The 10,999-nt window shown below is 46.2% G+C and overlaps 1 long non-coding RNA gene across 1 annotated transcript in view; it reads right to left on the reverse strand.

Moving 5' to 3' along the window:
* Positions 1–10,999, reverse strand: part of LOC103350133 (uncharacterized) — a 44,576-nt gene that overhangs the window by 32,238 nt on the left and 1,339 nt on the right. Inside the window, exons 2-3 of the long non-coding RNA XR_011390599.2 lie at positions 10,335–10,449; positions 9,513–9,623 (exon numbers count right to left, since the gene is read on the reverse strand). This is a non-coding gene — a long non-coding RNA (uncharacterized LOC103350133). The remainder of the gene's footprint in view (positions 1–9,512; positions 9,624–10,334; positions 10,450–10,999) is intronic.

Raw genomic sequence — 10,999 nt, forward strand, 5'->3', positions numbered from 1 at the left:
TTCCTGCTCATGCAGACTCTCGACAGCAGGTGTAATGGCTTAGGTACTTGGGTCCCTCCTACCCACATGGGAGACCTGACTGAGTTCCCAGCTCCCAACTTTGGCACTGGCCCAGTCTTGGTCATTGTAGGGATTTGTAGAGTGATGAGAGCTCTCTCTCTCTCTCTCTCTCTTTCCCTCTCTCTCTCTCTCTCCCTTTCACTCTTGCTATCCATCTTTCTCAAATAATGAATATTTTAAATGATTAGTTTGCTTTGATATAAAAACTGGAAATTCACTTTTTTATAATATACATTTGCCATGAACTCTTTGAAGACTCCCCATATTTTCAAACTCCATGAGACATAACAGACAGCATATCATAGAGCAGACTAGTCTAACATTGCAGCCTGGTTTCCTGGCCTCCCGAAACCAGAGGCCTTCATTACCTTTTCCAAAAAGCAAATTTCAAATAACAACCACTAGGCTTCATTTTGCCTTGCACAACACACTCTACTGAAAATGCTCTACCCTAGGTCACAAATGACTTTCTACACCAAAACCAGGAGTCTTCACTCAGTTCTCTTCCTGCTTGCTTTTTCTTCAGTAGTCCATGATACACAACCTTTGCTTTGTTCATCATATCTCAACAAATGTTTGCTTAGTACTTACTATAAACCAAACATTATTGTAAATAACTTGAATGTCTCAGAAAAGACGACAACGGCTTCTGCCCTTATGGAGTGTACATTATAGCAGGAGCTGACATAAACTGGAGGCCTAAGGAAATGATTGGCAATGTTAGTAGACAGAGACCTGCTATGGTCTGAATGTATCCCCCAAGTTTCAAGTGTTGGAACGTAGTCCCCAGTACATCAGTATTGAAATTAGGGGCCTCTGGGAGGTATTGGGTCATAAGGCTCTGACCTCATAATGGGATTGATAGATGAATGGGTCATCATGGGAGTGGCTCTGTTACAGAAGGGAGCTCTATGGCACACTCCTGTGCCTCGCCCTGAGATGCCCTCCATCATGGTTTGATGCAACAAGAGCCTTGCCAGAGACCGAGCAGGTGTTAGCACCGTGCTGCTGGACTTCCCCAGCTTACAGAACTGTGAGCGTTCTCCATGAATTACCCAGTCCATGGTATCCGTTATAGCACCAGAAAACATACTAAGACAAGACCAAAATTCCCTTGAGGGGCAGCAAGGAAAGGCCTTACATTTTGTCAGCAGGGAGGTGTGACTCAGAGGCTAGAGGATGACAGAAAGCTGTGGGACGATGTGAGATTTTCATATGAGTGTCCCCAAAGAGTCTGTAAATGCCTAAACATCACCAAATGCCAAATGTGATTGGATCTCCCGTCGGATACAGAGTCGGAGAATTGCTTAACATCTAGGACTGGCAGGTTCCATTGATCCCTTCAAAGCCAGCCTGCCTCTCTCTCTCTCTCTCTCTCTCTCCCTCCCTCTCTCCCTCTCTCTCGCTGACACCCCCACATGACGAGTTCTGCCTGGGAGACCACTCAGCCTTCAGTCTGCTCTGCCTCTTGCCACTCCAGTCTTACTCTCCTCCATCTTGGCCCCCATATTGCTCCTTGGGGGCTCGCCCCCTACAAATCAAATGCTATCTCTACCTTTTTTATAAACTAGGCATCCTAACTGGTAGTATATACAGAGAGACTGGCTCACTTGTTAATAGAATCATACCTGGAAAAAGTGCAATGAAGCTGTTTTTTTTTTCCCCTGAAACAAGAGCAAAATGCTGTCCCTATTACAAGAGAATTAACACACTTTTTACCAGAAGTTGAAATAAACAGCAAAGCCGCTAAGAAACTATGGGTGTTTGATAGAGCTCAACTGAACTGGACAGCAACCCAGATAATCACAAGTGGTTGGTTCTGGGATTGCAGAGCTGACATCAAGCAGGTTCCATCTCGTGAAGGGCACCCATAGTCTAGAAACTGAGGTGCTACAAATTAATCCCTACATTCAGCAGCTTGACATGGAGAAAAGTGATCGAGGTGTACATCTGCCCAATTAGAAACACAGAATCAACTCCTATTCCTTCACCATAGTGACTTTCGTTTCTGCCCTAAGGGTAGGACAAGGGGCTGTGTGCACAGCCCAGAAGAGACTGGCTCCTTGGGAGACACCCTGAGGCTGGGTTTCTTCCAATCAGCAGGGCTGAAGGAAGAAGCTGCATTGTGGCTTTGGGGACTTGAGGTCATCATCAAGCAGATGGTGCAGAAAAGCACCAGACCTGAAGGCTAAGTTCATAACAAAAGCAAGTCTCAAGAAGAGCAAGACAGTGGTCAGTGTTAACACCTATTGCCTGCGTGGTTTATGCAAGACGCTAAGCACTCTGCATCCTTTTTATCAATTAGTCTCAGAGATAAGAGGTTGTTATTTCTTTTTCTTTAAATGTTGTATTTCCCAATATTCCATCTTTACTTCTTAGGTTTTTTTGCTGGGCAGATGAGGAACCAGGAGTACATGGTAGAACAACTTTCCTGAACCTGAACATCAAGTGTAAAGGAGTGACTCAAGCCCAGGTAAAAGTAAGGCTGAAAACCAGAGAAACCACAAAGAGGGAGGTCAGGATGGGAAACGGGGCAAGGATGGGTTGCTTCAAGTGGATTAAAACTAAGGTCAGGGGAGTTACACAACACTGAATTCCCCCTTAGCTGTTTCCTAGTGTGTCCTAGAAGTAAGGATGATCATTGAGAGGAACCACACAGGTAATGGAAAAAGCATGCTGATACAAAGGGGTTAAGAATGACATTCTGGGGCCAGTGCTGTGGTGTACTGGGTGAAGCTGCCACCTGCAATGCTGGCATCCCATCCTATATGGGTGCTGGTTTGTGTCCTGGCTGCTCCACTTATCCAGCTCTCTGCTATGGCCTAGGAAAACAGTAGAAGATGGTCCCTGCACCCACTTGGGAGACCTGGAAGAAGCTCCTGTGCTAGCTCCTGGCTTCAGACTGGCCCAGCTCCAGCTGTTGCAGCCATTTGGGGAGTGAACCAGCAGATAGAAGACCTCTCTCCTTCTAACTCTGCCTTTCAGATAAATAAGTAAATTAAAAAAAAAAAAAGTATGCTAAGTGAAAGAATCTAGGCACAAGAGCCACAGATTGTATCATTCCATTTATGGTGAATGTGGGGTTTACGCAACTCCATAGAGACAGAAAGGAGACTAACAGATGCCTCGGGCTGGAAAGGTGAAGATTGTGGTGGTGGTGAAAAGGTACTGCAGTGATGGCTGTACAACTCTATGAATACAATAAAATCCATTTAAGTGTATACTTTAATTTTTTTAGTATTTATTTGAAAGGCAAAGTTACAGAGAGACAGAGAGGGACAGCTTTCATCTGTTGGTTCATCTCCCAAATGGCTGCAACAACCTGGGATGAGCCAGATCAAAGCCAGGAGCCTGGAGCTCCATTTGAGTATCCCATGGGGGTGCAGGGACCCCAGGCACTTGGGCCATCTTCCAGTGCTTCCCCAAGTGCATTAGCAGGGAGGTGGATTGGAAGTAGAGCAGCTGGAGGACTCGAATGGGTGCTCATATGGGATGCCAGCATCATAGGTGGCAGCTTAACCTGCTGAGCCACAATGCTAGGTCCAAATTGTAGACTTTAAAGTTTTATTTATTCGAAATTCAGAGAGAAACTGGGATCTCTCATCCACTGGTTTAATCCCCAAATGGCTGGGCCAATCCATACTGACAGCTGGGAGCCTGGAACTAAATCCAAATCTCTCACGTGGATAGCAGGGACTCAATTACTTGACCCATCCCTTGCTGCCTCCCAAGGGCTGCGTAAGGAGGAAGCTGCATTTGGGACTGGGCCAGGACTCGAACCCAGGCATTCCAATATTGGATGCTAGTGTCTTAACTGGCATTTTAACTGCTATGCCAAACACTTATCCTTGAATTAAACACTTTAAATGTATAAAGTATATGATATGTATATTATATAAAAGACATAATTCTGTTAAACAATCACTACAGTTTAATTTTTTAAAAAATCACCACTGCTGAGACTTCCAGAGAAGTGGGACATCGCTTCCAAGTCATCCTCAGATACAGCCCAGTCTGAGAACCACCGAGTCTAAGCTTGGCACCGGAGGAAGGGAAATGACTGATTTTGAGGGAGGCCACACAGAAAGTCTGGCTTACCACGCTTTCCCTCCCTGGGCACTCAGCAGCTGCTCCTTTAGCTACTCCTCCCTGGAATTCTGCCTGGCCCACAGCTAGCAAGAACACCTCTTCCTCTTTCTAAGACGTGCACTGGTTACTCTTCCGGTTTCCAGACACCCTCACTGTTGCCCAGGGGGACTCAGCAGGAACCGGAACTCTCATTTGCAAGGTTCTTTCCGAACATGATAGAACCATGAAGATCTCCACTCAGGTGAAGGCTGCTAGCCACCACCCTTCACTCTTCACTCGCCTGAGGAGAGCACACCTGGGAAAACTCACCACAGACCGTGAGGTCCTTCCTACATTCCTGAACACTGGCTTCCGCTTTATCATATCATCATGCGGATGCCATCTGTCGGAGTCCTGCTCCACCAAGTGCAGACCTAGGCCCTGCACAGCGGGCCCGTGGCTGGCCTCCTCTGCCTCAGCTGGCCACAGAGTTCAGTGTCCACCAAGAGCCTGAGGGGGGTCTCTTGCTTGCCAATTCTGGAGTGCTCATTTTCCCATATAAAGAGTGGGAAAACCCCAGGATAAAATTCCTGGTTTTTCTTTTTCCTACCTCTTGCACAGAGAAGAGTTAAATGCATGAAACCTTCAGCCCTTCCCCAGGGAATGTTCCAGTATCCTAATTCTCAGAATCTTTAAGTTCTGAAGCAGCAAGGTCAGTCTACAGCTAATAATTAAGAACACTGGCCTGGTTATCAGGTAGGGTTGCAATGGAATAGTGATTCTGACACTTGGTAGAAGATTGGCTTTGCGCAAATCACGTTGCCTAAGCTTTAGCATTGCCATCTATAAAGTGAAGATAATAAAGCCCACTTCAAAGGACTATTTGAGGAATTCAATTGCCACAGCAGACAGAAAGCACTTGGCTCAGACTGTGTGTGAAATAGATGTTCTGGGGCCGGCGCTGTGGTGCAGCAGGTTAATGCCCTGGCCTGAAGCACTGGCATCCCACACGGGCGGTGGTTTGAGACCCGGATGCTCCACTTCCAATCCAGCTCTGTGCTGTGGCCTGGAAAGGCAGTAGAAGATGGTCCAAGTCCTTGGGCCCCTGCACCTGCATGGGAGACCCAGAAGAAGCTCCTGGCTCCTGGCTTCAGATATGTGCAGTTCCAGCCATTGTGGCCACCTGGGGAGTGAACCAGCGGATGGAAGACCGCTCTCTTGCGCGCACGCGCTCTCTTTCTCTGCCTCTCCTCTCTCTGTGTAACTCTGACTTGCAAATAAATAAATTAATTTAAAAAAAAAAGAAACAGATGTTCTTCCTAGGCAGTTGTTAGACTGGGATAGCTAGCCCCTCCTCCAGCAGCCTCTTCCTGGCACACGGGCATATTACCTTCAAACCTTCCAACCCTGGGCACTTGTCTGCAGCCCCCCAAAAGAAAAGTTCTCTAAGGGCATGCAGAGGGAGGCACCCCTCCTCACAGTCTCCCGCACCAGCACCCCTAGTTTTGGGGTGCCCTTGAAATGTTCTTAGAGCTTTTGCCCAGGCCCATACCCACTGCCCTGCCCCCTCCTGATCCCTCCTTCCTAAATCTGGGAGCCACTCCTGGAGATAGGATTTACTAGACTCTTCACAAAGTGTTGAAATACCTGAATTTCACCACATGTTTTCTTGCCAATAAACTCAGGAATCCTGTCTCAGAATGGGCTACATTTTTCTTCCAACTATTTATAGCAAATTTATCATTTAGGATCACTTGGAATAGAATTTGTTGCTCAACACAGCATCTGGTATCTGGCAGGAAGTTTGGAATAAATCATTAAGTAGCAATTAAAGCTCCACCTATTGAAACCCTCCTACCTAGATTAAATCCTCCTTTTATATTGTCTTATCAGTTAGAAATGGTCTCTTCTACCCTCCTTCCACATTCCTATAACAGCTATCTTTATTGAAAGCTTTTTACATTTTTTATTGTTTAATTTTCCTTTTATTTGAAAGGCAGAGAGGCAAAGAAAGAGACTTTCATCAAGTTTATTTTTCAAAAATAACTGCAATAAGTGCCTTAGTATAAAAATTTTAAAGTCCAATATTATTAGTTTTCCAATTTAAGATGAAGCATTCTATTTTTAAAAATCCACTGTAGAAACATTTATAATTCAATGTAAAATAACTACTTAGCAAAAATGCATGTAATTCTTTGATCCTACTGTCATAAAAAATTCTTATGTTTTAAATTCTCTTTATTCAAACATTGACATAGAACCAACTACAGGATTTATCAGACCTGCTCTAACCACTTAACAGAATTTTAACACCATCTCATGCTGATCTGCTGGTTTAGTTCCCAGCAACAGCCAGGACTAGACTAGGCCATAACCAGGAGCCTGGAACTCCAACTGGGTCTTTCACACGGGCGGCAAGAACTCAAGTACTTGAGCTTCGTCTGCTGCCTCCCAAGATACATATTATGCATATTAGCAGGAATCTGGATTGGCAGTGGAATTGCCAGGACGCAAATTGGACACTTCAATATGGGATGTGGGCATCCCAAGCAGTGACTTAAGCTGATATACCAATGCATACCCCAATTGATTGCTTATTAATTGTTCTAAGATCACACAGCTAATAATTAGCAAATCCAGAATCCAATTGTATTGGATAACACCTCCCCAAAATTCACATCCACTAGAGGCCCAAGGCCCAGAATGTGGCCTAATTTGAAAAGAATGTCTTTACAAACACAATCAAGTTATATGAGATAATAGGGATTTGGGGAGGGCCTTAAATCCAATGGCTGGTGTCTTTATAAGAAGAACAAAATTTGGACACAAAAACATGGGAGCAAACATGGGGAGAAGGCTAAGTGAGGATGGAGATGGGGACTGGTGTTCTAAGCCACATGCCCAGGACCCCCGGCAGCCATGAAAAGCTAGGAAAAGCCAAGGAAAATCCTCCTCTACAGCTTTCAGAAATGGATGGTTCTGCCCATTTAGGATTTCTAGTCTCCAGAATTATTAGAAAGTATATTTGTTGTTTCAAGTCATCTCATTTGTGGCAATTCGTGAAGGCAGCCATAAGAAATTGACAACAGCCTAGGTCTGTCAGATGCCTAGCATGCTCATTCTTTCATTCTATTTTATTTATTTGAAAGGAAGAGTTAGAGAGAGAGAGAAGAGACAGAGAGAACTTCCATCCTCTGATTCACTCCCCAGATGGCTGCACCAACTGGAGCCAGGTCTCCCAAGTAGGAGGGCAGGGGCCCAAGCACTTGGGCCATCTTCTGCCGCCTATCCAGCCACATTAGTAGAGAGCTGGATGGGAAGTGGAGCATTCAGGACTCAAACTGGAACCCATATGTGATGCTGGTGTCACAGCTGGGAGCCTAACCCACTACACCACAATGCCAGCCCCCCAAGAATGCTCATTCCTAAGGGCTATGATAGGCAGCCTTATTTATTGGATGCCTTGTGCATTTATCAAAACATTTATCAGATACCTTGTGCAAGGATACTTTAAAAATTAATGGAAAATATGCATAATGGAAAAACCTGGGCCACTTCTGTGGCACAGTGGGTAAAGCCACCGCCTGCAGTGCCAGAATCCCATATGGGTGCCAGTTCAAGTTCCAGTTGCTCCACTTCCGATCCAGCTCTCTGAATGGCCTGGGAAAGCAGTGGAAGATGGCCTAAGTCTTTGGGCCTCTGCACTCACATGGGAGATCTGGAAGAAGCTCCTGGCTCCTGGCTTTGGATTAGTGCAGCTCTGGCCGTTGTGGCCAACTGGGGAGTGAACCAGCAGATGGAAGACCTCTCTCTCCCTCTACCTCTCTGTAACCCTACCTTTCAAGTAAATAAATAAAACTTAAAAAAAAAAAAATTATGGATGGACTTCAAATTTTTGCACTAGAATAAATTTAGCTTTGAGTTCCATTTTCCCATAAATTTTTTTGAAATATCTTCATATTTCATAGTAGGCAGCGTTTGGTGAAAAGTCAGGAAAGAGGTAAGAGGAAGAATTATTGCAAGGAAGAGAAGAATTGGCACAGCTGTTTGTTTGAAAATATGCACAACCTTCATGACAGGCTGACTCTGTGATTCTGCAGAGAAAGGAAAACAAGTTTACCAATGAATGAAACAGGATGCAAGATTCAAGAAGAAAGCAAGAAGGCTTGGAAAGCAGGCTGGCCAGGGCATGGCTCTGCGATTACGCACATGGCATTCAGATGTGCTTGCCTTGATCCATGCAAAAGGCCTTGGGAACATTGATAATTCGATTAAAAATCAAAATATTAAACAGTCATGTGTAAAAAATTCCCAAGATGCTCACTTTTTTTTCTTTTCTTTTTTTTTTTTTTTTTTTTACAGGCAGAGGCAGAGTGGACAGTGAGAGAGACAGAGAGAAAGGTCTTCCTTTGCCATTGGTTCACCCTCCAATGGCCACCGCGGCCGGCGCACCACGCCGATCCGATGGCAGGAACCAGGTGCTTCTCCTGGTCTCCCATGGGGGTGCAGGGCCCAAGCACTTGGGCCATCCTCCACTGCACTCCCGGGCCACAACAGAGAGCTGGCCTGGAAGAGGGGCAACCGGGACAGAATCCGGTGCCCTGACCGGGACTAGAACCCAGTGTGCCTGCACCGCAGGGCGGAGGATTAGCCTTGTGAGCTGCGGCGCCGGCCCCAAGATCCTCACTTAGTCTCGGCCACTCCCTGATCCTCATTCCACAAGTCCTACCCCTGACATAGAGCAGACACTTGCCTTTTTAGTTGACTACACAAATCAGGGAATGAATACAGAGAATGGAAGAAGACTGAAGGTGTTAGAAATGCAATGATGTCGAGGGCAGGGAAAGAGACAGACGGCAAGGGACATGAAAGGCATGAGAATCAGAGATGTCGGCTATCAGCATTTGATAATCATAAATTGGGACAGAAGCCAAGGTGACAATTTTTCTATGTCTCTTCAATCCTAATAGTGAGCACAGGGTGTTTGTGATAGTCTCCCTTACAGCTTGGTGGGTTTAAAATGTTTCATGTTTAAAGAACAGCACGGCAGCAAACTCAGAAATGGCAGCATTGAAACAGGCGCGTCAGACTGGCAGCATCCACATCGCCTGCTTCGGTGGCAGCTGAGTCCTCTCCTGCAGCAGAGCTGAGACGGCTCATTCCCAGTGCAGCCCCTGTGAAGAGAACCTGCAAGTACACACAAAGGAACCACACAGGACTCACTGACTTGCGCTTCGTACTCCCACTCCTGGGAAATTACACAAAGGAAATGATAACGCGAAAGGACTAAGGGTGGGTAATGCAGAGATGAAAAATTTTGTGACAATTTTCCTATAACAATGAAAACTTGGGAACAAGTTGAGCTGACAATGAAGAGTACTCACCGCTGCTTCCTGCCCTGGTCACAGCATCCTGATCTCTGCCCGCAGGGCTGGTAGCCTCCAGCTGGTCTCCCTGCCTCCCCCACAGGCTTCTTGTTAACAGCCAGAGGGATCCTTTTAAAACAAAGCAATATTGCTTCTCTGCTTCTCTTCAAAATGTCCTCCGCACCCTTACTGCTGGCCCCCTGGTCTGAACCACTGCCTCCTGGGGCCTGGATTGCGGCGACCGCTCTCTCAGTGGTCTCCGCTCTGCCACCTTTCTTGGCACAACAGTGAAAGTGATCCTTCTCAAATCATAAATCGGATCATGCCACTCTGCTGCTCAGAACCCTCCAGTGGCTTCCCGTCTGACTCAGAGCAAACCCAAATGACTCAGAGCAAACCGGGGTGAATCTGTACATTGGCACAAAGTGGTTCATCTCCTTCCCCGGGCATCAGCTGCTTTTGGTCAGCTGCTCCCCTTACTCATCCGGCTCACTCCCTTCCTTTAAGCACTCAATCAAATCCCTCTCTCAGCGAGGTCTTTACTGACCACCCTGCGGCAGGGGTTACCACTCCGTTCAGCTTCATCTCCCTGGTTTGATCTTCTCCTCTTAGCATTCATCATCTTCTAATAGATGAAATAACTTAGATAAAATGTGTCACATGCCTACTGCCCCCGCCCCCAACAAGCATACGGTTGAACAGAAATTCCCCACAGAAAGGGACTCCTGTTTGGCTCACAATTCTTTCCCCAACACCTAGAACGGTGTCTGGCACATTGCAGTCATTTGTATTAGTTCATTTTCCCATCACTGTATTAGTATCGGAGGCTTAGCACCTTACTCAGATAAGGGGTTTCCTTAGCTCACAGTTTTGGAGCTTCCGGGGCACGGCACCGGCACGGGCTCAGCTCTGGCGGGGACCTCATGGCATCGCGTGTGGAAGAGGAAGAGCTCACCTGGTGAGAAAGGTAGCCAGCGAGAGCACAAACTAACTGGGGTCCCGTGAGAACAAACTGCATCTCTCCCAAAGGCACATCCCAGGGACCTAAGGGCCTCATACTAGTCATCTACTTTTTTATTATTTTAGTTTTATCTTATAACTTCTTTTGAAAGTCACAGTTCTATAGAGAGAAGAAGACAGAATCATGTGCTGGTTCACTCCCCAAATGGCTATACCATAGATAGGTCTGGACCATGCCAAAGCCCAGAGCCAGGAGCTTCTTCCAGGTCTCCCACATGTTGGCAGGGGCCCAAGGACTTGGGCCATCCTCTGCTGCGTTTCCCAGTCCACCAGCAGGGAGGAGGATCTGAAGTGGAGCAGCGAGGATACAGACTGGCGCCCATATGGGATACTGGTGTCACAGGCAATATCTTCACCTGCTATAACAATGACAACTCCCAACCACCTTTTAAAAAAATTATTTTCATTTATTTGAAAGGCAGATAGAGACAGAGACAGAGAAATATCTTCTATCTGTTGGTTCACTCCCCAAAGGCCTTCAGCAT

The sequence above is a fragment of the Oryctolagus cuniculus genome, chromosome 7, assembly GCF_051225735.1.
Source record: "Oryctolagus cuniculus isolate XC-2025 breed Fujian yellow rabbit chromosome 7, ASM5122573v1, whole genome shotgun sequence".
Taxonomy (NCBI): domain Eukaryota; kingdom Metazoa; phylum Chordata; class Mammalia; order Lagomorpha; family Leporidae; genus Oryctolagus; species Oryctolagus cuniculus.